Source organism: Solanum tuberosum, unplaced genomic scaffold (genome assembly GCF_000226075.1).
Source record: "Solanum tuberosum cultivar DM 1-3 516 R44 unplaced genomic scaffold, SolTub_3.0 scf00148, whole genome shotgun sequence".
NCBI lineage: Eukaryota > Viridiplantae > Streptophyta > Magnoliopsida > Solanales > Solanaceae > Solanum > Solanum tuberosum.
In genome coordinates this window covers 1,400,396-1,406,585 of record NW_006239071.1, presented here as the reverse complement: position 1 = coordinate 1,406,585, position 6,190 = coordinate 1,400,396, and the positions used below count along the sequence as shown (strand labels likewise).

At 33.7% G+C, this 6,190-nt stretch overlaps 1 long non-coding RNA gene and 1 pseudogene across 1 annotated transcript; both read right to left on the bottom strand.

The window, feature by feature from the left end:
• Positions 1-1,105: 1,105 nt before the first annotated feature.
• LOC107061539 (uncharacterized) lies at positions 1,106-3,180 on the bottom strand. The gene is made up of 6 exons (XR_001474054.1): positions 2,609-3,180; positions 2,421-2,490; positions 2,000-2,120; positions 1,630-1,912; positions 1,464-1,531; positions 1,106-1,332 (listed from the first exon to the last, which is right to left on the bottom strand). It is a non-coding gene; the product is annotated as an uncharacterized lncRNA (long non-coding RNA).
• Positions 3,181-3,188: 8 nt separating this feature from the next.
• Positions 3,189-5,049, bottom strand: LOC107057748 (TMV resistance protein N-like; annotated as a pseudogene).
• Between the last annotated feature and the right edge of the window lie 1,141 nt (positions 5,050-6,190).

Here is a 6,190-nt window from a genome sequence, read left to right as displayed (position 1 = left end):
TTAAAGTTGGACACCCTTGATAAAAGTTGTGCCTTTGGCGCAATGGTAATGGGTGTCCAATTGAATGATGGAGTTTCGGGTTTGAACCCAAATAGCACAATATTTTTTTTTTAATTTTATTTTGACAGTCACACCATTATTCTTGGACACCCTTAATAAAATTTCCGGCTCCGCCACTAGGTGTGAGAGCCATGCGCCTTACAAGGCGTGGCCTCACACGTGCCTTTCTTTTTACATTGTTAACCGCGTTAAAAAATTTGGGTTATGGTGTGGGGATCATGTGCCTTCACCCCTTTGCTCTTTAATTTATTTTTTTGTTGTCCTTTTGGAATTTTGGCAAAAAAAAAAAACTTGCTCTCTATTCTCTGGACTACAAAATGGACAGCTAAAAGTACAAGCGGATGAAGCTTCAAAGAAAAAGAGTATCCCAAATGAGAAAAACAAAATTTTAGGAGAAGTTAAATGGAATTATTGTAATGAGCGGAGCCACTCTAGGTGAAGGGTGTTTGGTGCTCACACATCGCTAGAAGAATATCAAGATTAAATATTACTTTGTTATTACAAGTGTATATTTAATTTTTTACACCCTTAACATAACTAAGAAGAATATTTGCACACCTTTCGCTAAACTCCTAACATACAATGAAGTCTACTATTCATGCTTGGCCAGTCACAAAGAAAGAAATTGCTAGGGCATTACCTTACAATTTCAAAAAAACAAGGCCCACAATTTGTTAGATAAAGTTTCACTTTATGTCTTTCTTTTTAGATTATTTTTATTGAGAAATGTTTTGATTCTAAAGTGAGTTCTAATGGATATCAATAAAATTGATATGATGTTTCAAGTTAAATCGGTAAGGTAATGTCTAGCCTTCCTTACTTGTACTATTTTTTTTTCATATCCCTTACTTGTACTTATTCTTATTGATATCTTTTAATTTTTAATAAAAGACTGATGGACACTTTATCTAGTGGTAAATTTGCTAAAAAAAATAGGAGTTTTTTAGTTCCTTTTGCCAGCAAGATGAATAATATTTTAAAAAAGAAGAGAAAACTCAATATCATAATTCAATGTCTGATTGCAAAAGATAGGTAGGTTCATCTCTTTTGACAACTCTGATTCTAATTCACACAACTCCAGTGGAATACGTTTGATTCGTGGAAATAGTTCCCTTTGCTCCGTTAGCTAGTGTAAGAGAGATGTCGTGTCACCTTTACTAATATATAAGAGAACGGATTATTACATACACAAGTTCTTTTGCGAATCTCTTTCTCAGACAGAGGAAATATGTGCCCTTCATATGCAGTGTAACGTGAAACTCCAAGTTTGCACTGCATACAGTAAAACATAGATGTTACTTATTGCTTTCATAAAGATTGATGTCAACAAGCTGGAAAACAGACAGATCCTTAGATTTCAGTAGTTAAATGTAATTAAATAGTGAGAGTTGTGCACTCCTTACTGTATCGTTGCAGCTCGATGAGTCGCTTCTCTGTTGACAACATCCACGACTCCAACGATATTCAATACCTTCATATACATAACTTTTTGTTAGATAAAATATATAATAAGAACTTGTGAGCTACTCAATCTTATGACAAAAGAAAACAATGATTTGTATGACCTACATTAGCAACTTTAAAATCTCCAGGCATACTCAATAAAGACATTTTCCCTCTCTCACTTTCTCCCTTGAAGATCGTGTCAAATAAGAACAGCTCTACATACTATAACTGATCTTGTTGCAGTTCAGATTCACATTTTCCTTCACTCCAGCTTCCCTCACTGTCTCACTCCATGCTGCCTCTTTGAGAGAGCATCAAAATGAACTAAATTGTAAGTTTTAAAGCCATGGATCAGTTGCTACCTTTGGGTAATACACTTTACCTTTTCTCTGTGAACTTATAACACCTACAAATGATAACCCAGTGAAATCTTTATATCGGTTGGGTACATCTACAGAAAGACGAAATCCAAATAGAATTAATTATTGCATACCCAAGTTCTATCATGAATCTCTCTCTCGGGCCAAGAGTTGAGTTGTTCTGTTACAAACAGAGGAAACATGTGCCCTTCACAGGCAGAATCACCGTGTTTGTTCTCCGCTTCCCAGTCTGCTCTGCATAAGTAATCCAAAACCAGAATAAAACTTGTTACAACCACTTATAAGTAAATGCATTGTGATGGAGAACCAAGACATAACACAAGTCGAGGATGTCATAAGCCATTAACTCTATCACATCTAGTATTCTGTCATTTATCTTATGTTTTTGATAATGGTAACATATTTTATCTGATGTAATACCCAACTACATACAGATGAGTAGAGATGGAGCACCAAGTTATGATGCAACTCACAAGATGTGAGGTAATTTAATGAAATTCCCAATGCTTTGCGAGGCAATGAATTTTTGCATACCCAAGTTCTTTGGCGAGTCCCTTTTTCAGAAAACATGTTCCCTTCATAGGCAGTATCCCCAAAGTACCATCTGCCAAACCAATCAAAAATCAAAATAAAACTTGTTAGTACATCGAATCATGAAATAGTGAAGAAATACTTTGCATATAAAGAGAGAACACAATTTCGTTACCAATAAATATATATACCTATATTTAATCTACTTGTGACCTTTGTTTCTTTGAAGAGGAGCAACTGGCCTCTTCATATCTGCTCTTCCTTATCCCAATGCAAAGCTCAGCTTCATCTTTATACAACAAACGAACTTCAAATTCTTTCATTTCTCCAAAAAATAAACAAATAATCTCAGTCATTTGGTGTTTTTCCATTTGCTTTAGATGCATCCCATAAGCCACCAAGAGGTACCAACAAAAAATTAATATCATCAAGATATTCTGCATGGTTGGATAAAGCAAGTTTTTGGGTCATCAACGACATCCCAGCATCACATAAGGGAATCAAATGAGCTGTATTGTCATTTAATTCGCCAGAGTAACATACAGCAAATCCCAAGAAGTTATCTGTTACATACCAATTCATAGGCAAATTGACTAATACACTTGTACCAGTTCCCCGAAGGTGGAACCAACTTGGGATATTCTTCGGCCTACTTGTAAACACTCTAAGTGACAAGGAATGTGAATCAGAGGTGTCAGGGTGCAATAATGAGATATTCTGAAACAATGAATTACAGATCGAAGAATTGCTCCAATCTGCATTTATTGTATGTGGAAATTCTGGCAGCTGTGTAAGCCTCTTGCAATCTGATAAGTGCAAGTATTCAAGAGCACCAAGCTGGGCTATGCTACGAGGCAAATACTCAAAATTATTTCCACTGAGATTCAACTTTTTTAAATAGGATAAGCATCCAATGTCTTCTGGCAGCTGTGTAAGCCTCTTGCAATCTGATAAGTCCAAGGATCGAAGAGCACCAAGCTGGGCTATGCTTCGAGGCAAACGCTCAAAATTATTTCCATTGAGATGCAACGTTTCCAAAGAGGATAAGGATCCAATGTCTTCCGGAAGTCCTCCATCAATTAAATTGCAGTCACTGAGATTCAGAGCAACCAATGAGGGTAACCCTTCATTCACCTGAGGGAACACAAAGTACACTTTGTCTTCTGTTTTTTCTTTTTCAAAAGTTAATAATTTAAGCTTGTTCAATCGGACTATGGAAGACGGAGGTCGTGAGATTAGAGTATCTCTGGCATCAAGCTCCTCCAAGTTTTCTAAATCACCTTTTTCTTCTGGCAAGCTTTCAAGTTTTGAGCACCCCACACAATTAGCTTCACCAAACCTTTCATCCTACAAATGCTGCTTGGAAGAGCTACAAGGTTATTCATTTCACTTAAATCTAGGCTTGTTGGACCAGCTTGGTGCTCAATAATAGATGATGGAAGTTCCATTATTCCAAAGAATGACATCATAATCATTAACTCCGGCTTCATTATTCCAAGGAATTCCGGAGATTTCTCTAAACTATAGCAGGAACTTAGATTAAGATATTCAAGAGATTCCACATTAACATATGGAAACCTATTAAGGCTTCCACACTCATTCAAATTTAACTCAATGAGTTTTCTGGAACATCTCAGAGAATGGTGAACCTCTTCAAGACTCATACATTCCTCTAGATCCAAATACTCCAAATTTGGCATTCCCATGAAAACTGGCGTTTTCTTCAGGCTTTTTGAGCCACTTAGATATAGCCTCTGTAGAGACGACAATTGCTGCTATTCAAAACACAGAAGGAATGATGAAAAACGAGTTTAAATAGTAAACGACATTTTTAGATTATGACTCGACGTGTGAAATTAGAAATTGCTTACTTTACTTTTTATGGAAATTACTTGCTAAGAAACTAGATAAAAATCATGTTATTATAAAAAAAAAAAGGTGAACTATCTATAATAATAATAAAAAAAAAAAAGACCTTAACCCTAGCATGTTGTATTTGGTGCACATTTGAATATTGCAATTGTACTCTTAAGTGTCCCCTATACTTGATGTGGAAAAGAGTGCCTAAATGTGAAGTAATGTTTAATTTATTTAGAAATGTTATAAAAATTGTTGCCAAAGAGAAAATAAAGTGTTAAATTCAGATGCAATGTATGAAATCTACTAGTTTCTGGACACATGTGTTCCATGTAATTTTTATAGGTTAGTCATAAATATTTAAATTTTATGAAAGTATTTGTGTAATTATAAGTAATAAAATGCAAAATTACAAACAAAAATTTATAAGTGTGACAAGAAACATCAAATGAGAGGCACATTTAATTTTTTAAAATTAATGCTTTTTAAGCAACCAACAGTAAATTTTGAACTTTGATTAGTAGTCTGCAAACTTTCAATAAAGTGACAAACAACTAATTTGAACCCAAGTACATACTTTCGACAATTAAAAATTCATAGGTAATTAAACTAAAGAAGTCTAATAAAGAGAAATACAAAAAGAATAAACAAAACAAAATAAAAAACACAATATACACATCCTTCTTAATTAAGACTTTAATCATAACAATGCAAATGAAAAAAGAAATACAAATCAGTATATAATTTTTTGTGTTCTTGTCGATACCTTCTCCATAAGTTATTAAAATACAAGAGTCTTTTTCATCGAGTAAAACTAAAGCATGAATTAAATTGTAGAAAATTTTAATAGTTTAAGCAATTCACTGCTTTAACTATAAAAGGCAGAGGATAGCTTTGGGTAAGAGTCTCATAAAACAAAAGGAGATGTATTTATATAGATAAAAGTAGAGGAATATCAAAAGATATCTTAAAAATTAAAATTTAAGTTTTGGAGGTTATGAATATGAAAAACATTAGAGGCATGAATGTTAATTGTAAAAATTGAATAGACAATTAGATATGAGTTATGAAAATGAATATAATAAAAGTGAAAAATTATAAATAAATAAAAGAGAGAAAAATAAAATTCATCAAAGGGAAGATTAACCATCACACCAATAGGGACACTCTAGACATGAGAATGTGGCATTGAGCTCCTCTGTTATTGACTAATAATAAATGAATTAATATAGTTTCCATTAGGAGGTTGGAAGATGAAAGAGTAAATATTTGAATAAACATACTTTATTAAAGATTGATATCATCGGAAAATTTGCAATATGCAGTGGAAGATTAAAACAAAACAATTCTATTGAATTGATTACAATAAATTGCATTTTAATTTTAGAAATATGGACAATCGCACATACTATTCATCTTTTACATTTATTGTGTGCTATTACTTTATTATTTTTTGAAACGTAAATTACATTTTAGCATATGAATAGGTTTGAATGAAGGATAAAATGGTCATTTAAACTGTTATTGATATTTTGGTTTTTGGGGTTTAAGGAAATAGATTTGACTTCTTCCTTCTTTTTTTCCCTTTTATTACTTCATCATGTTAATTAAATGTCACGCCCCGAGCCTACACCCTGGGCGGGACCGGCACTTGGAGACCATTGCTGGCCCCAAGCGAACCCTTGGCCTGGCTTTCTTAACTCAGCGGAAACCTACTCAACAGAATAACTCAATGCCATGCAAAGACATAAACAACTTAAATGATACACATTTGGCCAAAAAGGCAACTCGAGTCTCAAAATAGAATATTTACATATATACATAGATAAGAGACTCAAAACTAACTGACTGACTGTCTATGAAGCCTCTAAAATACTGAGATGGATGTTGGGACAGACCCCGCAACATCCTAATAA